The sequence below is a fragment of the Corvus moneduloides genome, chromosome Z (genome assembly GCF_009650955.1).
Source record: "Corvus moneduloides isolate bCorMon1 chromosome Z, bCorMon1.pri, whole genome shotgun sequence".
Lineage (NCBI taxonomy): Eukaryota > Metazoa > Chordata > Aves > Passeriformes > Corvidae > Corvus > Corvus moneduloides.
The window spans coordinates 874,472-898,897 of record NC_045511.1 but is presented as its reverse complement, the minus strand read 5'-3'; the positions used below and the strand labels follow the sequence as shown (position 1 = coordinate 898,897).

At 54.8% G+C, this 24,426-nt stretch overlaps 1 long non-coding RNA gene across 1 annotated transcript; it reads right to left on the bottom strand.

The window, feature by feature from the left end:
* Nucleotides 1-12,852: 12,852 nt before the first annotated feature.
* LOC116437810 lies at nt 12,853-24,188 on the bottom strand. Its single transcript, XR_004237465.1, has 4 exons — nt 24,101-24,188; nt 19,138-19,294; nt 12,992-13,033; nt 12,853-12,897 (listed from the first exon to the last, which is right to left on the bottom strand). It is a non-coding gene; the product is annotated as an uncharacterized LOC116437810 (long non-coding RNA).
* Nucleotides 24,189-24,426: the final 238 nt, after the last annotated feature.

The following is a 24,426-nucleotide window of genomic DNA, read 5'->3' as shown; positions in this document are numbered from 1 at the left end:
CTGGCTTTGCCTCCTGCCAGTACTCGGCACCTCGGGCACGGTTGGGTGCGAGTGCTCCAGTGCTGCTGCCCAAGGGAGCAGGAAAATGGCCACTAAACCCCTTCCCACTGGGCTGGCTCCGAGCTCTGCCTGGGGAAAACATTTGGCAGCCCAGGCATTTCAATGAAATCAGTTTCCATCACTTTGAAGATGCACTGAATAAACCCAGGGCACATAAGTAAACCTCTCCCCATAAGGACAGCCCAGGGAATACGCAATTATTCCTATGCCTGGCCAAACAAACCAGCAGCCAGGTTTTGGGGAGAGACTCCAGCCTCTTATCTCCTTCCCTGGCTGTGAAACCCTTGCAGAGGCTTTGGAGTTCATACAAGCTTGTCAGGATTTGGCTACTTCATTTAAATTCCATTCAGATACTGGAATGGAAGTGTCCTAAAGGCACCTCCACTCAGACTTTAAGCCCTCTACCCCCAAAGAATTTGGATGTTCTTTTCTGAGGAACACCCCACCTCTGCTTCTTTAGGTGTCTCCATGTGGGGCATAAACTAAATGTGGACACATTTTAGAACGCAGCTTCCAAGTCAAGTTACCTGCTAGGAAATTACTCCAGCTCTCTGGCACCTTGGGCTGTTTTAAACACAGCCTGGCCCTTCATGGCTGAGGCTCTGAGCTACACAACTTGTGAGCTGGCAAGTAACAGCAGCTGAGGGCTCATCCCAGCTGTACACAAAAACAGGGAGGGGGGGCTGCACTTGGATACATGCAGGCAGGGTTGGGCCCCTTCTGAAAGCTTCAATCCCTGTTTTTCAGAGACTCAATCAGGGATAATGACATTTTCCCAAAGCTCTCTTAAGGCACGTGAAAATCTGAGCAAGAAAATGCAATCAAACCCTTTGTTCCACTGGCCTCACGCCCCAAATTCCAACGGGACAGACAAGTCCCTCTCCTCGCAAGGCAACGGCTCCTACCTGGATCTGTGCCTTCCCCAGCCTTTGGTGGCCGCTGTCTCCATCCTCACACACTTCCTCATCTTCCTCCTCAGCAGGCCTGGCTTCCTCATCCTGCAGAGCAAGCACAGGGACACTCACCAGCCTGCTCATCCCAACCCTGGGCAGCAGGGATGGACTGCTGGGACCCCCTGGACAGTCACCCCTCTGCTGGGCACCATCCCTGCTCTGCAGTCCATTCCCGTTCCTGGCCTGGCATCTCCTTTGAATGGGATGTTAAACCACAACCACTTGCTCTGCTGGCTTTTGGGGCATCAGAGACTCCCCCAAGGCAGTGGACAAAGCTCCTGTTCCCACAGCCTCTGCCTCCCAAAGCCCTGCTAGGGCCAGGCAGAGCAAGGGAAACCCCTCAGTTCCTGCTGGAAATTCCCTCTTGTGCCCGTAAACCCAGGGAAATCGTGGCTGCCCCATCCCTGGAAGTGTTCAAGGCCAGGCTGGCCGCAGCTTGGAGCACCCTGTGGATGGAATGAGGTGATCCTTAAGATCCCTTCCCACCCAAACTATTCTGCCATTCCAGGATGATTCTGTCATCTCTCCCTGCATTTATTTTGCGTCGTTTCCTCTCTAATCTGAATTCCCAAATTGAAATGATTTTTTAAAGAAATCATTTAAAATTATCCCAGGAATAAAAAGGGGTGCATCAAACATACAAGAATCATTCCTACCTCCATCAAATCATTGTTAATTGGAGGCCTCTTTCCTCATCTCTGCCCTTAGTTTTCCTTTCCTAGGAAACCTTATGATCCCACAGTTTCTCCAAGAGCTTTACTGGGATTGCAGAAAGGTTTGCTTTGTCAGGGAGGCAGGGGGGTTTACAACACTTGTTCCTCTGCATCTTTATCCTTTCACCAGCTTTCCCCTGGAACGGTGCTGCAAGAGAAGTTCAGAATTACTAGAAATGGATCAGGTTCACCTTTTTTCCTCATTCTTTTCCAACGACTTCCAAATTCTTGGAATTATCCTCAAATGAGGCCTAGCAAGCTACTGTGAAAACATCAATCAGAGGAACATCTTGAAAAGAGAAAACCACATCCAGCAGCAGCCAAAACAATGCCATTGCTATTCTTACCTGGTCTCCAGGTGCTCCTGCCAGAGCTCCCAACACCCACTGCCATTCCATGAGGGTGAGGAGGCAGTTTTGGACGTGTTCTTTGCCACGGGATGGGATAACAGAGCCCAGAGGGTCTTTGTGTCCCTTCCAAGCCACCCCATGATTCCACGATCCCATCAGCACCTGTACCAATTCCATTCTGGAAAGCCCAATTCCATTCCTCCCATCAACTCAGAATTTCTCCCTTCCTCTCTCTGCTCCACATCAGGCATGTGTTGCCACGTGCCACAGCCATGGGATGCCTCAGCATTGCCTGGGAATGCCACTCAAGGCTGCCCTGGTGGCCTCAGCGCTCCAAAATGCCCAGCTGGCTCCCGTTCCAGTCGGGAATGTCCCAAACAGCAGCGTGGGGTGTGCCCTCTGCCATCCCACCATTGGGGCAGCTCCCATAGAATGTGACCGACTTACTGGGTTTGGAATTCCCGGCTTAAAAGTCAGGTGGTGGAATATCCTCTCCTGGGAATATCCAGAAGATCAGAAGGCTCCCTGGAAGCCACAGGTCAGGGACAGAGTCAGATGAACGATCCTGAACTGGTTTTCAGGGGATGCATCCCCAGCCTGTGGCTGCAAAAACTCCAGAGCTGTTCCTTCCCCTTGGGACAGCCAGGGAAAACATCCCCAGCATGGATTTCTGACAGGAAAAACCTCACTGCTCCAGGCTACTTAGCTCCTCCCAAATCCAGGCCAGCACTCCAACAGGCTCTAAGGACAAAACAACAGCAAAGACCATCTCAGGGCACACGCCACGAGCTGGGCGTCCCATTCCTCACTGGAACTGGGCTGTTCCCACATCCCTGGGACAGTCGGGAGCATCCCCCGTTCCTCGCTCTTCCATTCAGGAGAAAGAGACAACAGAGCTGTCAAACAGCCAGTGTGTAACCCCAACAATCCAGGGAAAACCACCTTGCTCTGGGGAGAAACATCATGCCCAGTTATGGAGAAAGCCAAAGAGCAGCACTGGAAACACTCCCAGGCATGGAGGCTCCCAGCTCCGGAAATGCAGCTCACAGGCTTCTTCCCATGGGAACCCCAATCTTGCCCGGGACTGGGCTCGGGGAGTAAGTCCTGCCCGTTCCACCACTCTGGCACAGACACCCCAGGAAGGTGTCCCTGACCATGGCAAGGGGCTGAACAGGATGGTCTGTAAGGTTCTTGCCAGCACAGACCATTCCAGGAGTTTAAGGTGGATTTGAGCAGCTCCTGGGGACACGACCACCACCCACACCTCCCACCTGGCTCAGCCCAGAGTCCATCCAGCACTCCCAGAGAGCTGCTGGGAGCTGAAATTCTCCCTGCTCCCCCTGCCTGGGAAACCCTGCCTCCAGCTCCCGGGAAAGAGGAGCTGCATCCTGCTGGGTGCCCCTGGCTCTGGGCAGCTGCCGCCTTCAGGCGGGGGGATGGCTCGGGCAGCTCCGCTGCCTGTTCCACCTCGATGATTTTGTGTTTTCCTGCATTTCCCTGGGCTGGAGGGGAGCAGGGGGTGCGGTGGGAGTGCGGGAAGGCAGCGGCGGGGAGGGCAAGGAGCGCGGCCGGGCACCGCACGGCGCGGGGGGGCTTCTGCTGGCAGTGGAGGGGCGCGACCGTACGGAGGCGTCCCCGCCGCTGCCGGCCACTGCCCACGGGGCTCCTGCCCGCCCCCGGCACCACTGACCCCACACCCCGTGTCCCCACACTGGGAACCACCATGGAAAATCATGCTGGAACCTCCAATCCTGAGCCCCAGCCCTGACCTTTGACCCCTTGACCCATTCCTTGACACCCCGACCTTTGATCCCTGACCCCCCAACCTTTGATTCCCTGACTTTTGTCCCTTTATCCCCTCACCTTTCACCCCCTCTACTTTATACCCCGCACTGCTCCTGCTGCCTGGAACCCCTCACTCCTGCTCTACACGCCCCAGCCCCCACCCCGTACCTGTCACTCTCCAGCCTGCAGATGCCATCCCCACCTTTTTGGTGTGGGGCTTGGCCTCCTCTGAGGGTTCCAGGGTTATCCCAGCACCAGGGTTACCGAGCTGTGCTGCAGGGAGGGTTCCAGGGTTGCTGCATTGTGCTGCTGCTGGGGGGAAAATGGTGCTGTTAGGCGTGGTGTAAGGGCTGGTGCACCTTTTCCCTGTACTCCTGACCTCCACTGGGTACTCTCCACCCTGTTAGGGAGGCTCTTTGTTTGGCTGCACCCAAACCTTGGCGATGAACATCGCCTCGCAGACAGGACGGGACCAAGGGAAAACAAAACCCAGATGGGGGAGGAAAAAAAAACCCCTCACAGCTGGGTGTTTGCTTATCATAAAGTTAAAAATCAGTTGAAAAAACGGAAAGGCAAAAATCACACACACAAGGTTAGAACCAGTCAACACACACGCAGACACAGACAGACACACGCAGACACAGACAGACACACACTCTCACAGACAGACACACGCAGACACAGACAGATACACGCAGACACAGACAGACACACACTCTCACAGACAGACACACGCACACACAGACAGACACACGCACACACAGACAGACACACACTGTCACAGACAGACACACACTCTCACAGACAGACACACACTCTCACAGACAGACACACGCACACACAGACAGACACAGGCAGACACAGACAGACACACGCACACACAGACAGACACACACTCTCACAGACAGACACACGCACACACAGACAGACACACTCTCACAGACAGACACACACTCTCACAGACAGACACACACTCTCACAGACAGACACACGCACACACAGACAGACACACGCACACACAGACAGACACACACTCTCACAGACAGACACACGCACACACAGACAGACACACACTCTCACAGACAGACACACGCACACACAGACAGACACACACTCTCACAGACAGACACACACTCTCACAGACAGACACACGCACACACAGACAGACACACACTCTCACAGACAGACACACGCACACACAGACAGACACACGCACACACAGACAGACACACGCACACACAGACTGACACACGCACACACAGACAGACACACACTCTCACAGACAGACACACGCACACAGACTGACACACGCAGACACAGACAGACACACGCACACACAGACAGACACACGCACACACAGACAGACACACACTCTCACAGACAGACACACGCACACAGACAGACACACACTCTCACAGACAGACACACGCACACACAGACAGACACACACTCTCACAGACAGACACACGCACACAGACAGACACACGCAGACACAGACACACACTCTCACAGACAGACACACGCACACACAGACAGACACACACTCTCACAGACAGACACACACTCTCACAGACAGACACACGCACACAGACAGACACACACTCTCACAGACAGACACACGCACACACAGACAGACACACACTCTCACAGACAGACACACACTCTCACAGACAGACACACACCCTCACAGACAGACACACACTCTCACAGACAGACACACGCACACACAGACAGACACACACTCACACAGACAGACACACGCACACACAGACAGACACACGCAGACACAGACAGACACACGCACACACAGACAGACACACGCACACACAGACAGACACACACTCTCACAGACAGACACACGCAGACACAGACAGACACACGCACACACAGACAGACACACACTCTCACAGACAGACACACACTCTCACAGACAGACACACGCACACACAGACAGACACACGCACACACAGACTGACACACGCACACACACACAGACACACGCACACACAGACAGACACACACTCTCACAGACAGACACACACTCTCACAGACAGACACACGCAGACACAGACAGACACACGCACACACAGACAGACACACGCAGACACAGACAGACACACGCACACACAGACAGACACACACTCTCACAGACAGACACACGCAGACACAGACAGACACACACTCTCACAGACAGACACACGCAGACACAGACACACACTCTCACAGACAGACACACACTCTCACAGACAGACACACGCAGACACAGACAGACACACACTCACACAGACAGACACACGCAGACAGACACACGCAGACACAGACAGACACACGCACACACAGACAGACACACGCACACACAGACAGACACACTCTCTCACAGACAGACACACGCACACACAGACAGACACACGCAGACACAGACACACACTCTCACAGACAGACACACACTCTCACAGACAGACACACGCAGACACAGACAGACACACACTCACACAGACAGACACACGCAGACAGACACACGCAGACACAGACAGACACACACTCTCACAGACAGACACACGCAGACACAGACAGACACACGCAAACACAGACAGACACACACTCTCACAGACAGACACACGCAGACACAGACAGACACACACTCTCACAGACAGACACGCACACACAGACACATGCAGACACAGACAGACACACACTCCCACAGACAGACACACACTCTCACAGACACACTCTCACAGACAGACACACACTCTCACAGACAGACACACGCACACACAGACAGACACACACTCTCACAGACAGACACACGCACACACAGACAGACACACGCAGACACAGACAGATACACGCACACACAGACAGACACACGCACACACAGACAGACACACGCAGACACAGACAGACACACACTCTCACAGACAGACACACGCACACACAGACAGACACACGCAGACACAGACACACGCACACACAGACTGACACACGCAGACACAGACAGACACACGCAGACACAGACAGACACACACTCACAGACAGACACGCACACACACACAGACACACACTCTCACAGACAGACACACTCTCACAGACAGACACATGCAGACACAGACAGACACACGCAGACACAGACAGACACACACTCACAGACAGACACACACTCTCACAGACACACTCTCACAGACAGACACACACTCTCACAGACAGACACACGCACACACAGACACACACTCTCACAGACAGACACACACAGACACAGACAGACACACACTCTCACAGACAGACACACACAGACACAGACAGACACACGCAGACACAGACAGACACACGCACACACAGACAGACACACACACACAGACAGACACACACTCTCACAGACAGACACACACTCTCACAGACAGACACACGCACACACAGACAGACACACGCACACACAGACTGACACACACTCACAGACAGACACACACTCTCCCAGACAGACACACGCACACACAGACAGACACACGCAGACACAGACAGACACACGCACACACAGACACACACTCTCCCAGACAGACACACGCACACACAGACAGACACACACTCTCACAGACAGACACACGCAGACACAGACACACGCACACACAGACAGACACACACTCTCACAGACAGACACACGCACACACAGACAGACACACGCACACACAGACAGACACACGCAGACACAGACAGACACACACTCTCACAGACAGACACACGCACACACAGACAGACACACGCACACACAGACAGACACACACTCTCACAGACAGACACACGCACACACAGACAGACACACGCAGACACAGACAGACACACACTCTCACAGACAGACACACACTCTCACAGACAGACACACGCAGACACAGACACACGCAGACACAGACAGACACACACTCTCACAGACAGACACACACTCTCACAGACAGACACACACCCTCACAGACAGACACACACTCTCACAGACAGACACACGCACACACAGACAGACACACGCACACACAGACAGACACACACTCTCACAGACAGACACACGCACACACAGACAGACACACGCAGACACAGACAGACACACACTCTCACAGACAGACACACACTCTCACAGACAGACACACGCAGACACAGACACACGCAGACACAGACAGACACACACTCTCACAGACAGACACACGCACACACAGACAGACACACGCACACACAGACAGACACACACTCTCACAGACAGACACACGCAGACACAGACAGACACACGCACACACAGACAGACACACGCACACACAGACAGACACACACAGACACAGACAGACACACACTCTCACAGACAGACACACGCACACACAGACACACGCAGACACAGACAGACACACACTCTCACAGACAGACACACGCACACACAGACTGACACACACTCACAGACAGACACACACTCTCACAGACAGACACACGCACACACAGACAGACACACGCACACACAGACAGACACACGCACACACAGACACACACTCTCACAGACAGACACACGCACACACAGACAGACACACGCAGACACAGACAGACACACTCCCACAGACAGACACACGCAGACACAGACAGACACACACTCTCACAGACAGACACACACTCTCACAGACAGACACACGCACACACAGACAGACACACTCTCACAGACAGACACACACTCTCACAGACAGACACACTCTCACAGACAGACACACGCACACACAGACAGACACACACTCTCACAGACAGACACACACTCTCACAGACAGACACACGCACACACAGACAGACACACGCACACACAGACACACGCAGACACAGACAGACACACACTCTCACAGACAGACACACGCAGACACAGACAGACACACACTCTCACAGACAGACACACACTCTCACAGACAGACACACGCACACACAGACAGACACACACTCTCACAGACAGACACACGCAGACACAGACAGACACACGCACACACAGACAGACACACACTCTCACAGACAGACACACACTCACACAGACAGACACACGCAGACACAGACAGACACACGCAGACACAGACAGACACACACTCTCACAGACAGACACACGCAGACACAGACAGACACACGCACACACAGACAGACACACGCAGACACAGACACGCAGACACAGACAGACACACACTCACAGACACACACTCTCACAGACAGACACACACTCTCACAGACAGACACACGCACACACAGACAGACACACACTCTCACAGACAGACACACGCACACACAGACACACGCAGACACAGACAGACACACGCACACACGGACAGACACACACTCTCACACACAGACACATGCAGACACAGACAGACACACGCAGACACAGACAGACACACGCACACACGGACAGACACACGCAGACACAGACAGACACACGCAGACACAGACAGACACACACTCACACAGACAGACACACACTCTCACAGACAGACACACGCTCTCACAGACAGACACACGCACACACAGACAGACACACGCAGACACAGACACACACTCTCACAGACAGACACACGCACACAGACAGACACACGCACACACAGACAGACACACACTCTCACAGACAGACACACACTCTCACAGACAGACGCACGCACACACAGACAGACACACGCACACACAGACAGGCACACACTCTCACAGACAGACACACGCAGACACAGACAGACACACGCACACACAGACAGACACACGCACACACAGACACACGCACACACAGACACACGCACACACAGACACACGCACACACAGACAGACACACACTCACACAGACAGACACACGCACACACAGACAGACACACGCACACACAGACAGACACACACTCTCACAGACAGACACACACTCTCACAGACAGACACACACTCTCACAGACTGACACACGCACACACAGACAGACACGCACACACAGACACACGCACACACAGACAGACACACGCACACACAGACAGACACACGCACACACAGACACACGCACACACAGACACACGCACACACAGACACACGCACACACAGACAGACACACACTCACACAGACAGACACACGCACACACAGACAGACACACGCACACACAGACAGACACACACTCTCACAGACAGACACACACTCTCACAGACAGACACACACTCTCACAGACAGACACACGCACACACAGACAGACACACGCACACACAGACAGACACACACTCTCACAGACAGACACACACTCTCACAGACAGACACACTCTCACAGACAGACACACGCACACACAGACAGACACACGCACACACAGACAGACACACACTCACACAGACAGACACGCACACACAGACAGACACACGCACACACAGACAGACACACTCTCACAGACAGACACACACACTCACAGACTGACACACGCAGACACAGACAGACACACGCACACACAGACAGACACACGCACACACAGACAGACACACGCACACACAGACAGACACACACTCTCACAGACTGACACACGCACACACAGACAGACACACACTCTCACAGACAGACACACGCACACACAGACAGACACACGCACACACAGACAGACACACACTCTCACAGACAGACACACGCACACACAGACAGACACACACTCAGACACACGCACACACAGACAGACACACGCACACACAGACAGACACACGCACACACAGACAGACACATGCAGGCACAGACAGACACACGCACACACACACAGACACACGCACACACAGACAGACACACACACTCACAGACAGACACACGCAAACACAGACAGACACATGCACACACAGACAGACACACGCACACACAGACAGACACACGCACACACAGACAGACACACGCACACACAGACAGACACACACTCACACAGACAGACACACGCACACACAGACAGACACACACTCTCACAGACAGACACACACTCACACAGACAGACACACGCACACACAGACAGACACATGCACACACAGACAGACACACACTCTCACAGACAGACACACACTCTCACAGACAGACACACACTCTCACAGACTGACACCCCTTCTTCAGCTCACACACTGCCTGCAGCCCTTACTCACAACACTCCACGGATGAAGACGCTTCAACACATCTTCCAACTGCTGCTCCCTGCCGTGGAAGGGCAGATTCTGGGAAAAGCGGGAGCATCGGTGACTGCAGGGATCGGAATCGGCCTTGGGGACCTGCAAGACAACATGAGGCAGTCTACAAGGAGCTGACAGCTCGGAGTTATCCCCATCCACCAGGCCCGTAAGTTTTCTACACAAACCCCCACAGACACGAGATGAACCACAAAGTTTTACAACTGTTCAACCCAGCCAGGACTCTGCGTGCCAGGGCAGGGCAGCTCCAAGTGTAAGCACACCAAATAGAAGCAAAGATGACACGAGGACTTGAGATAACTCTCCAGAAGATAAATTCTAGACCCGATCTGCTTTGAGGCAATGGAACCTATGGAACTACCACAGTGAGGAGGGTCCAGAGAAGTCCATGGCCCATGAAACAAAGATACTACCAAAAGTGAGAAGGAAGATGGATGAGAACATCTCGTGTACTTCTTCTGCTCTCCAAAGCAGAACTGTAAAGATGCCGGAATGAGCCCGATCCGGGAAAGGACGCGAGCAGAGATCCCCGCTGCCGCTACGGCCCAGAACGAGGCCGAGAAAGCACCGAGACGTAACAAAGCCCTGTGACACAGGAGAGGATGGACACAAACTACAGAACACAGACACAAATGACATAACACAGACACGAGCTGAACCTGCCCAGCAATGGGCACAAGATTCCTAGAGCAAGATGCGCCAGAGGCTGGCAATGCCGAGGGAAAGAAGGCTCTGTGGCAACAGCACGCGACAGTGAAACGTAACTCCTTCCAAGAAGCCAGTGCCAAAGCTGCTCAGAGGATGCTTGAGAAGCTCGGCAGGCCTAGAGAAGGAGGCAATGACTGCCAGGTGATACAAAGGGATCCCCAGGGAAGGACTCTGCCACCAAAGGCTGAAGTGACGTTGCAAAACGTGACCAACCAGCAAGTGGCCAAGATGCCCGCGGGCGGCTACGGCAGCGAGGAGGTAAAATGGAGACCGTGGCGATCCTGCCAGACCCGAAGGCGAGCTCCTCGGGCAAAAAGATCCACGATGACGGCGAGACTCAAAGGCCGATGACAGAGATGGGTGGGAACTGCCCTGCCCAGCAAAGGCTCGGGTGATGCTGAGGAGAAACCCTCTCCCTTTACTTCCAAGGGACCCTCCCACAACAGCCCTCTCCTCTAAGCTAACTTCCAGTTGCCTCCTGGAACTCCAAAGGCCTTTCCCTTCTCCCAACCACCGCTCCCAACACTTAGCTTTCTGAAGACAAATGGACAAAATCCATCCTTGACAGAAAAAATGCATCAGCACCTCAGATGTCACCACGTTCCCCACGGTCCGCTTTGGCAGCTGCGAAAGACGGCGAACAAGGAGAAAATTCAGCCTCTGACAACACACGCCAAAAGAGACCCCTTCCGCAAGGCCCCCTCCCTCGAAACTGCCGAGGCTCATCGCTTACCTGCTCTCTCCAAGCTTCAGCTCCACACCTGCTCACGGGACCTAAGACAACAAAACAGAAAACGTCACTGTTGCCCTCAAGAAGAGCATCCCCGGGCTACTCCACACCACTGCCCCGGCTCACCTCAAATCTTGATCTGCCTCTGGAGGTGGCCAGGACAAACCTGCACAATGAAAAGGGACACGCTCAGCACGCTGCCATAGACCGCTGGCCTATCAGCCACCCCACCTAAATGCCAACTCACCTGCTCGCCTCTGTCCCTTGGCACGCCCAGGGCGGCAGCAGCACCTGCAGAGAAGCAAAGCAAAACCACACGAAACATGCTGAGAGACTGTGAAACCACAGCCTCCCTGCTCCGACTGAAGTACACCACACCTATACCTTAGGCTTGCACCCTCCAGCATCCAGGGCCAGGACATCCTGCAAGTGGACCACCTAAAACACACAAACAACAACGGATGCTTAGAGCTGCACCAAAAATTGACACCGAGGCCGTAACAACTCACTCTGTCCACCGGTCACTGCTCACCTCGCTCCATCGCCCTTGACTGCCAATATCCGGCATTATTTCCTAAAAAACAAAAAAAAAAGACATGGAACAATGCTGTAACACAGTAGCATGACATAGCCCAGCAGGACTGCAGAGAGGGGCAGAGAGGGAAAGCTGGCCAGGATCTCGTTCCCAGCCCTGAGCAGGGGCTTTACTGGCCTGACTGTCCTGTACTACCCGAGCTCTGGGGACAATGAACCAGGCTCAGTCCCTGCCTCACCACGGCCACCGTGAAATTCTGGCGCTGCAAGAGTCAGGGGAGGTTTCAGCAGTGATTTCAGCAAGGGCAGAGCTGCTCCCAGCAAAAGCTGTTCTTAGACTACTCCTGGCAGAAGAACCCAGAGTACCTGCCACTGCAGGATGCTTGTGACTTCCAGGTGCAGGAGAAGGGTGGAAACAATCCAAGATGAAGACAGAATGATGAACACAGCAAAGAGGATTTCTGTATGCTCTGCACTGTTTTGTCACGTTCAGCCCTTCCTGGGCTGTTCTCTGCTTGTTGTTCTCAAGATCAACATCTCCCACCAAGGGGGGGTGATGTGAATTCCAAGGAAGTACAATTCAATTCTCCCCTAGATCTTTCCCTAAAGTACAAGATACTGATCCACCTCCCTTCCCACCAGAGTCAATCAAAGACTATCCAAAAACGTAAATTATGATAATGCGGAATCTGGTCTCCATTAGAAAAATCAATGCAGTATTTTTTATCAGAGCTTTGGTTAAATGTAACAACGCAGGAAGTGCCTGTGCTCAGGTTATTGGAGAGTGCGAGGTTTTCTCACCGCATCAGCCCTGTCAGCTGACAAATGTGGGTGTGCACTAAGGCACAAAGCACCGACGTTTGCACACTACAGCTGGAATCTGCTATCTCCGTGTGCAGACACAACCACTGCTCATTACAGATAAACCCACAAGGGCTGCTCCAGCCCTGACTTACCTGGGGAAAAACCAGCACTAAGAGGAGCAAAATAAAAAGCATGGGAGTAGTAGTTTCAGCCTGAGCAGCTCCATGAGATGGGCAGGAATCAGAGGATCCCCTGAATAACTCTGAACTTGCTTTTCCTGCTCACCTTTCACAGAATCCATAGCAGCAACCCATGGACAGCCCGTGTGGAGGTTTATTCCAAAACCCACTCCCAGAAACATCAGGATATTGCACCTAAAGCTGCCTCTGCCAGAGGGAAGCAAGAGCTGGGGCTGGCAGAGGAAACAGGCAGGAACTTGCTCTCAGGAGAGGCAGCACGTGGGCTGCTGGCACTGCCAGCAGGAGGACGCAGGCGGGAGCAGGTAAAATTCCAATCCAAAATGCAACTGGGGAATGTGACGGTGCAGAGGCTGTAGGTTGGCAGTCTAAGACTTTGGGGTTTATCACAGCTCTGGGAAAGCACCGAATTTCGCCAGCAGGTACCACTCATCCTCCTCAGGACAAGCTCCCAAGAGTTCATCTCTCAATCTGTGCCCCAGTGTGGGCCAAGTGCTGGTGGAGCCTGGGCTGGCACCCCGAGCTCTCACCCCCAGCTGGCACCCCCAGGGCTTTCCAACGTGCCACTGCCACCCAAGCCACAGTGGTGGGGCCTGAGGAAAGGAAGGAACGAGGAGGGACTGAGGACACAATCCTGCCCTTCAGACAGGCAGATTTACTGTGCTCCAGTCCCAAGGGGGCTCGCAGTGGGTAACTCCAGCATCCCGCGTGGGACACGGGGGCCGAGGAGCAGCTGGAGGCAGCTCTGTCCCCGGGGCTCCCAGGGCTCTGCAGCAGCTGCTCTGCCCCAGCCTGTTCTTCTGCTGAGGCCTGGGCTCCCTCAGTACTGCTTAGAGCAAAACAAACACACTCTGGGCAAAAGAGCTCCTGCTCCTCCTGCCAGAAGCCAAGCTTGTACAGAGTTTCATTGGAAATCTGGAAGTGATAAATGTGCTGCATTCCCCACACTTAATCCTTCTCAACATAGACATCGAAATAGCAAACTATCTGGAGAGGGATTGATATTGATGGACTCTGTGCCTGCATAGAAGCTGGAGAACCATTCAAATTTACAAGAGTTTTAAACTTTCAAGGGAAAAGTGCCCAAAGCACCCCGTTCTCCACGAACCCTTCTGCTCTGCTCATTGTTGCACTGCTTTGGAGCTCCAACACTCTGCAAATCACAATGCCAGCACAGGCTGCAGCACCTGAGGAAGCTGAGGCAGGAAGAGGCCTGAGCTGCCCAGCTCCAAACCAGTTAATTCGTGATCTCACCAGTCCCGAGTAACTGCAGCAATAAACTGGCACTTCTGGGAAAGCAGCCTTGGCTAAACCACGCGGAGCCAGCAGCCCAGCATTCCAACAAAGCACATTCCACAGGGCAGCCTGGAATAAAGGAGCCCTTTGGGCTTCTGCTCCGCCTCATGTCCTGCCTGCCACACCCAGCAAAGGCCTGCCCTTGGAACCCCTCCTGGAAACGGGCTGAGGTCAGACTGGCAGCCAGAGAACTGACAGTAAAGGGGAAGAGATGCTGGGGCTGGTACTGCTCAGCCTTTCCCCGGAGTCAAACTCCCAACACGATGCCAGCGGTGTCAGAGCCACAGCTCTGGCTGCTCCTCCTTTCCGTTTGCTAAGAAAGCAAATTCCCAAGGAAACATAAAGTACAAACAATGTGCAAGGAGTTCTTGGCTCCAACCAGGGCTTGGAGAGGGCAGGGTTATTTCCTGGATTTTGGCTGAGTTTGGCATCGAGGGGGTTTTGTCTGGTTCTGGGCTTGGAGTTTTTTCGATGTTTTCCTGCATTCTCTCCACAGAGCTTGAGAGAGAGAGAAGTGGCAGGAGAAGGGAATGGGAAGAGCCCAAGGCAGAGCAGGATGGGCAGGTGGAGCCCTGAGGGAGCAGAACCCCTGAGCCAGCCTTGTTTCAGAGCCTCCCGATGCCCTCTGAGGCAGACGGAGGAAGACTTTTACTGCTCCAGCAACATCACGCAGGGCGAGCAAAACCAGCAGGGAGGGAAACAGAGAGTAAAAACTCGCGAGTTTTGGGACAGGGAGGAGCAGAAATTCTCCAGATGCCTGTCAGACAAAAGCCTCCACCAGGCTCAAAGCAGTAAAACCAAAACCAAAATTAATTCGCAAAGGTCACTTTTGCCACCCCCCCTGCAAAAGTCCTGCTGGAACAGCCAGTGCAGGACCAGTCCCCACTGGTGCAGGACCAGTCCCCACCGGTGCAGGACTGGCCCCCACTGGTGCAGGACCGGTCCCCACCGGTGCAGGACCGGTCCCCACCGGTGCAGGACCGGTCCCCACTGGTGCAGGACCAGTCCCCACTGGTACAGGACCAGTCCCCACCGGTGCAGGACCGGCCCCCACCGGTGCAGGACCAGTCTCCACCAGTCCCCACATACCTTTTTTTTCTTGGTCTTCTTTTCTGCAGCACTTTCTCCAGCGCTAATTAAGGGGGGGAACTAATGGCTCTGATGAATGCAATAGGAAAATGAACTAACAGCAGCACAGTGAGGCTGAGTTCAATGTTCCAAGGGCACTGGGCAGCTCAGTGCCGGGCAAAGCAGAGCAAAGGGGAGGAAAAGCCAGCAATTCACCTCTCATTTTCTGTGCTATTTATGCTCTGCTCTCCCCTTTGCCTCCCTTTGTATGGACAGCAGCAGCTGGGATGCACAAGGCACAGGAGAAAAGGGTACAAAAGTTGTGTGTAGCCATATTTGGCAATAACTGAATGGATTGAAATCAAGGGTAAAAGCTTGACTCAGCCTGTAACTTTCACCTTTCTTTCCAGTGCAAAAAGAAGCAGAAAAATCCATTCCTATTGATGATTTCCAGGTATGTGCCTTTCAGATTCCCAGGTGTTCATCCCCTCACAGAGTTGTAGTGCTGACACAGAAGAAAGTTCTTTGTGTGCTGCCAGAAAAACGAGATTTCTCCCGTTTTTTATTTTCACACCTGAAGGATGAAAACCTTCTCATCACACAGAAGAGTTCTGCACACTCTCCTGTGGGCAAGGGGAAGATTCCCTGATAGGCAGATTCCAACCCCTCCTGTCCATATTTACATCCCTAAGGCCTCAGACCCTCTCTAGGTAACCATGGGGTTCCCAGGTGAGAGGAGTCACTGTGAGAACAGAATTAAACCCCAAAGCACCTCTGAGGAGACAGCGCCTGACTCTGGCAGCGCCTCCCTCTCGCGTGGAAGGTGTGGGTTACTCAGGAGTTACTCCAGGAGTTCCTACTCTGCCCAGGCCAGGCCTGCTCCGGACACTCCCCGTGCCCTCAGAGCCACAAACCCAGCTCAGGGCTGGGCTCAGAGCTCCAACACCACCAGCAATGAGCACTCCCTGAGCCCCCTGCCCTCCCAGCCCTGCTCTAGGCTGGGCAGGCACTGAGGGGCTCACTGACACCTCCAGGGTGGCTCTTCAAAGGTGGTGGCACCGGTGCTCCGCAGCAGACCTGGGCGAGACCCAACTTCTCCACGGGCAAGGAAGAACCTCCCAAAGCAGGCGGCACAAAAAGCTCTGCTGTGGCCCAGGAAGTTGTTTCTCCAGGAAGGAAAAGCTCCATCCTTGGAAGTGCAGCACTGGCAGCCGAGGAACGGGATCCCTCCTGGCACAGCTGAGGAGCTCCTGGTTACCCGAGCCCTGAGCAGCCAGCGCGGTGCACCAGGATTAAACCTGCTCCCACCTGGGGGTTACTCAGGCTCCCTTGCACAAGATGGTTTGTCCCAGCACGTGTCCCTCACGGAGAGCCCAAAACCTCCTTTAGTGCCAGCCTGGCCAGGCCTGTAACTCTCCCATTAAGTGATGCCACACTCAGAGCCAAGGCCAAGGACCAGAATAAGCAATTGCACCCTCAATTCACCCTCCTTCAGTGGTAAGCTGCAGAATTTACCAGAAACGGGGCAGAAAAGCAACAAGGAAACAATCGGAGCCTTTAACTCAACCTTAGCCTAAAAATCTCGAGTCTCTGAAGAGACTCTGCCTCCAACTGGAGCCAAGTGTCAGAGTCCAAGCACTCCCGACCTGGCCACAATACTGGCTGATTCTAATTACTTCCCAATTCCTCACTGGATCAAAATTCATTTCCGAATCAATCGCTTTCCATCACTCACAAGCTAAGGAGCCTCCGCTCCAGGCAGGCTTTCAGGCCTGACTCACACCTGCTGCTGAGCTGGAGCAGCTGAGGAGGCCAAAGAGCCCTGCTTGCCCCAGTGCCACCCTTCGCTGCCCCATCGCGAGGCAGCACAAGCTGGGAATGCTCTCCATCCTCCCATCCTGGCACTGGGAGCGCTGCAAGGGGCAGTGACCGAGCCCTCAGGAATTCCAGGTGCCAGGAGCGGCGCTGGCAGTGCCCCTGTCCCTCTGCAGCTCCCAAAATCCAAGCGGAGCAGGGCAGAGGTGAGCCCGGCCCGCTGGAATTTCGTGGCAAACCGATGGGCTGCGTTCCTTTTGCCTCTGGGTGTGCTCGTTGAAACCATCGTGAACCTGGGAGGAAGCATTAAAATGCATTCCCAGGGCAAAGTGGGAAGGAGCTCCGGTGCCCCAGCAGAGCTCTGCTGAGGTTTCTCTGCTCCTCCCACTTTCTCGGCTGCCACAGGAAATCGCTGTGCAACTCAGCGAGATGGTTTTGCTTTGTGCTGAGCTCCAGCTGCCAACCCAACTCTCCTTCACCTGTCTGAGCCCCGCAGCTCCCAGCGAGCAGCAGGAGCAGGGCTGGGCCGGGTTTAACCACAGCTTTGAACAGCAAATCTGAACACAGCACCAGAATTGCTGCTTTGCTGGAAATACATGGGCAGCTTTCAGCCCCACCTGCCTGGACGGCACAAAACCATGAAATCAAAGAACCAAGGAGTTCAGGCAACTGCTCCACTACCAAAAAGGCTCCACCCATTTTAACTTTGGCTCAGTGCACGGTTTTTGTTTCACATGGGCCAGACCAGTTTGAAGTGATTTCAGGTGAGCCCATGTTAATGAAAGGCTTCCATTAAATTAAAGTGCTCATTTCAATCCTCTGGGATTTCACTTAACACACCGAGCAGCTCTAACAGGAACACACATCCCACGGTCTGGAGGGAAAGGCCACGGGAAATGGGCTGGGACAACATCTTTGCTTTGATTTCATTGCTAAACCAGCCACTCCACCCTGCCAGGCTTACCTCTGTTGCAGCTGGAGTTGCTTTTCTTTCTCCTTCAGGATTTTGGCCAGCGGAGCTGTCCCTGAAGGCCTGGGCAGGTATTTTCTCTTCCCATTCATCCGTCCAGTGGCCAAACTCGAAACACTTCTGACACCTCACGTGCTGCTCGTTTGCCTCCCTAGGAAAATGCAGAATTGCTTAAGTGACCCATTCCAAGTCGGTTCTCCCCAGTGAAGAATCGCTTCTCCATCGAGGTGTGGTTCAAGCAGATGTTCACAGCTGCTCCAGCTTGGCTCTGGACTCAGGACACGGGCAGGAACACCACGTACACACAGCACTCCGGCAAACAGACCTTCAGGAACCAGAACACTTTCACATGGGAACCATCCCACTGCTCAATTTGCTGCTCTCCAACAGCTGCAGCTGGTTCTGCCTTCAGAGAAATCCCCAAAATTCTCTTTTACAACCAAGAGCAGCAGCTTCGGCTGCAAATGCTGCAACGGAACACCCAAGTCCCAAACTGCCCAATTCTCACTGCCAGCCTGGGACTCTCAGAGTCAAGAGAGCAAACCCAAAGGAGCTGCAGCCAGGAGCTGGTAAAGCCTGGAGGAGGTTTCTCCCCAGAACAATCCGATTCCTGCTCCTCCTGAGCCAGAGCTCCCTGCCTGCCCCGTCCCCAGGCACCTGCAGCAGCAGGGAGATCGCACACTCAGCTTCAGCTCTCGCTCTGCTAAAATCCCCCGGGCATCTTCCGAAATCAGGCGAGGGAAGATGCTCCCGTTTTCCTGCTGCACTTCTTCAGCTGCTCTTCTGAAGCTCTGCAAAACTGTTTGGCCTCCTCTCCTTTACAAACAAGGGGAACTCACCCAGCCCAGGGACTGCTCGAGGTCACAACCAAAAGGAGTTCTGAGCTCAGGCTGGTGTCACTTCAGTTCCCTGCCACTGCTGCCACTTCCTGCCACCTTCAGCTTTTGCTCCAGGCACCAAAATAGGAATTTGTCAAGGCCAGCCCATCTAAACGATCTGAAATTGCAGCCTGGCCGATCTCGGCAGCTCCCAGACTCACTCATGAGGATGAAGTGACAGACCAGCAGTGAGCACTTCTCCCTCTTCCAGCCAAGCTGGGAATCGCTCCTCCCTCGGCTTCAGCAACCACTTTTCGTGCCAGTTCCTGAAGAGAATCTCGTGCTGAACATCCATCACTTTTTCACTGCAGAGCATTTGGCTTCATCCTCAAGCCCTAGAAACACTCAGCTAAAGCAGCACTAAAACCTGATTAAAATCACATCCTGCACAGCACAATGAACTTGGACTCGGGCAGGAATCAGAATATCTGGGAATGAAGAGAATCCAAGAGCTCGGAGAGGTTTGCTTTGCCCTTGTCCTGCCTTGGGCTCCTGGCTCTGCCCCAGCAGTTACAAGAAGCAGAGCAGTGACCTCCCCTCCCCTCCTCATCAACACAAACCCCCAAAAGCAGAGTTTGTCTCTCTCAGACCCACCTTGAGCTGTGTCCGCAGGAACAACGAGGCTGTTGAAAGCAGCAACCCCACAGCTCGGCGTTTGCAGGGCTGCACCCTCTCCATCCTACAGCCTCTCCATCTCCCCACAGCTTGGAGTGATCTGTTCTCCCAGTTTAGAGAAGGTGACACCAACCTCACTTTGGTTTGGGTACAAACTCTGAGGCAGACACTGAAGGCAAAGGAAGGCGAGGCCTTGGTGGGAAGGGACCTCAAAGCCCATCCAGTGCCACCCCTGCCAAGGGCAGGGACACCTCCCACTGTCCCAGGCTGCTCCAAGCCCCAGTGCCCAGCCTGGCCTTGGGCACTGCCAGGGATCCAGGGGCAGCCCCAGCTGCTCTGGGCACCCTGTGCCAGGGCCTGCCCACCCTCACAGGGAAGGATTTCTGCCGTGTACCTACTCTGAACTGAAGTTGAAGTATCTAAGCTCAAGTTTAGTTATTGCTGAGCCTCTGCTGAAGATAACTGAGACACCATAGCAGGAGAGAAAGGAAATAGGCCTGTAGAACAAACCACAGGCGAGGAACAAACCGAAATGACGTGGCCAAGAACAATTATTGCCACAGAAGAGAAACCTCAGTCACCAAAAACTCCAGTCTATTCCTACATCCTCACCCAGGGGGACTCCAAACACGACACTGCAACTCCTGCTCCTCCCAGCTCCACACACACATTGCTGGCGCCTCTTGGAAGCTGCTCGAGCTCTCTCCACGTGCCCGATCTGCCCATGGCAGAGGTGCTGCTTTCCTGGCTCAGCTCCCAAGACTCAACTCTCAGGATTTCCGCCCTCAACACTGTACATTTCTGCCGATCTGGAGCAAAGAGCACGAGCAGTAATGATTACAAACCTCCCAAAGCAAGGGGACGAGCAGGAAGGGAAGGGACGGAGGCAGCAGCAATAGCCACGAGCAGCTTTGGCACTTCTCCTAAGCGCTGAGAATGCAGTGGGGGACAAAATGACAGCAGTTCCACCATCACCTGGCCCCAGAGGCCCTGCTGCCAGGCGTCAGAAGATGCCAGGAGCTGCTGTCTCCGTCAGTGAGGCGCAGGTCACACGTGTCCTTAGTCACATCCCACACGGCAGCACCCCCGCTGGAAAACCCTGGGGCACAACGCGCCCGCCAGCAGCCACAGAAGCAACTGGTGTGCAAGGGGCACCCTGCCACGGGCCAGGGGAACCGCAGGACAGGTTTCTGCTGCAGCTCCTGACCTACAAAGCCCTCAGGAAGCAAACTCGATGGTTTGTGCAGCCAGAAATGTGGCAGCTTCTCAGTAAGAGCTGGGCCGCAACCCCGCGCGAGCATTTGCACGTTCCAGCTTCCCAGAAAGACGTCCTAGAAATCCAGCTCCTCTTTCACTGGGCTTTTCTCGTGTTTTAGCAAGTTCAGCTCACTGGAACTGGGAAGAATGCTAAACATAGAAATAGAAATCATTTTTCTGGCTTGCCGTGTGGCTTCTCACACAGAAGCTGAGCCCAGGGGCTCAGTCTCACTCTCTCCGTGTTCGACACAAGTCATAAAGCAACAACTGCAAAGACATTTCGAGGCACTATCAGGGGCCTGAGACAGCTTTTGAGATCAAAGCTGAAATCCACTGTTTTCTTTCCTTGCTGTTCAACTGTACTGGAGTCCTGGGGGCACTTTTGGGTGCCACAATATACAAAAGATACAAAGCTGGCAGCATCCAAAGAAGGGCCATGGGGATGGGGAAGGGTGGGGAAGGACCACGAAAGAGCTGCTGAGGGCACTGGGTTTGTTCTGGTAGAGAAGTGTGAGGTCAGAACACATCGGGGCCTCCCGCTCTGATCTCTGCTCCCTGGGACAGGGACAGGACCCAGGGAGCAGCTGGAGCTGGGCCAGGGGTGGGTTAGGATGGAGATCAGGAAAGGCTCTTCCCCCCGAGGCTGCTGGGCACTGCCCAGGCTCCCCAGGCAATGGGCACGGCCCCGAGGCTGCCAGAGCTCCAGGAGCGCTGGGACAGCGCTGCCAGGGATGCCCAGGCTGGGGTTGTTGGGGGGTCTGGGCAGGGACGGGGGTGGCACTGGGTGATCCCTGGGGGTCCCTTCCAGCTCAGGATATTCCAGGATTGTCTCACTCCCCAACAGGGGAGAGTCTGCTCTCACACCGAGCTGCAAACACACTGTGCAGGAGGCAGCAAATGACAAAAACTGACATTGATACATCAATAAAGCCAAGATATTAAGCAAGGCAAAAGATAAATTTTCCCTTTTGCTCCTGACCAACAAGACCTGTCCCAGTCCCAGTCCCAGTCCAGCCACTAAACAACTCCAGTGTGACACCGGGACTGTCTCACACCTCGAGGCCGACACACAACAGCAGCACAGCACCGGGAGTTTAATCACGTTTCCCTCATTAGAGGGGACAATTAAATGACCGCTCAGGTGCACAACCACTCCTGCAGAGCACTTCACTGGACCCCGTTTTGCAAGAACTCCCCCAGGCTGCAAAGCCCCATTTGCCAGGGAGCTGAGAGAAGAATTCGGGAGTTTGAAAGGAATGTCAGGAACCAGGAATACACCTGAGAGGAGTTCAGTAGCCGGGAGGGAGCCCAGGTGACAAATGAACACCCAGGCCCCAGCAGAACCAGCTCATTCCAAAGAGCGGCACTGAGGAAGGGCCTGGGCAGTCCCACAGGGGCAGGTGGGCGCCTGCCTGCCAGCACTGGGAACACGGGAATGCTCCAAAGCACCGGCACTCCCGAGAAAATGACCAAACAAGGCCGTAATAAGGCGAGAGATGAGCTGGGGGGGCAGTGGGTCCCACACCTGCCCCTTTTCCCTTTCCACTGCGCAGCACCTGCCCAGGCTGGGAGCGAGCTTTGGCACAAGCGCTCAGTTCTCCCCCAAAATCCACTGAACCCCTTGCTCGTCTCCCGAAGAGAATCACAGGCACAGCACTGAACGCACCAATACCCGGCTTACACCTCTCAACGCTTTCTCGCTTTGTTTTGCTCATTGAAAAATGGCAAAAAAGGAAAGAAGTCAGCCCAGAGCCCAGGACCGTTAAGCGACTTTTCCAAAGCCCTACACAACCCCCCCAAGGATGAGGCTTTACGCAACAGCCACCCGCTCACTCCGGGACGGGATTGTGTCCGGACCCGCGGCTCTTCCCTCGCTGCCCGGCGGCAGCAGCCGCCCGAAGCCAATTCCCCGAGCACGGCAGCCCCGCGAAGCCGCCCAGAGCCGCCCCCAGAGCCCCGCAGCCCGTGCCGGTGCCGAACCGGGAGAGCAAAGCGGAAGCAACAAAGCCCTGACCAAGGCAATGAGCGGAACAGGATTCACTCCCTCAGCGGGGAGGGCAGCGCAGCGGCCCCGCCGGCCCCGAGCCCGCCCCGAGTCCCCGTTCCAGGGAATGCCCCGGGCTGCGCTGCCCGGGGAGGGACCCCCGCCCTCCCGGGCTGTGCCCCACCGCGGCTCCCGGCGGGAGGCCGGGCCCGGCCGCGCTCACCTGCGCTGGCCGCTCCGCTAGGCCCGGACCATCTCTTGGCTGCCGCCACCGGCGAACGATGGAGGAGCCCAGGAGCCGCCGGCGAGTCACGGAGCGCCGGGGCTGCGCTGGGCCCGATCCCGGTCCCGGTCCCGATCCCGGCCCGGTCCCGATCCCGGCCCGGTCCCGATCCCGGCCCGGTCCCGCCCGGCGCTTCCCGGCGGCCCCCGCGCGCCGCCGCCGCCCCGATCACGTGACGCGCGGGGAACCACGTGACCCCGGCGGAGCGCGCGCCTTGGGGGCGTGGAGCGCGCGCGGAACGCTCCCGGGGGCGCGGCGCCCCCTGG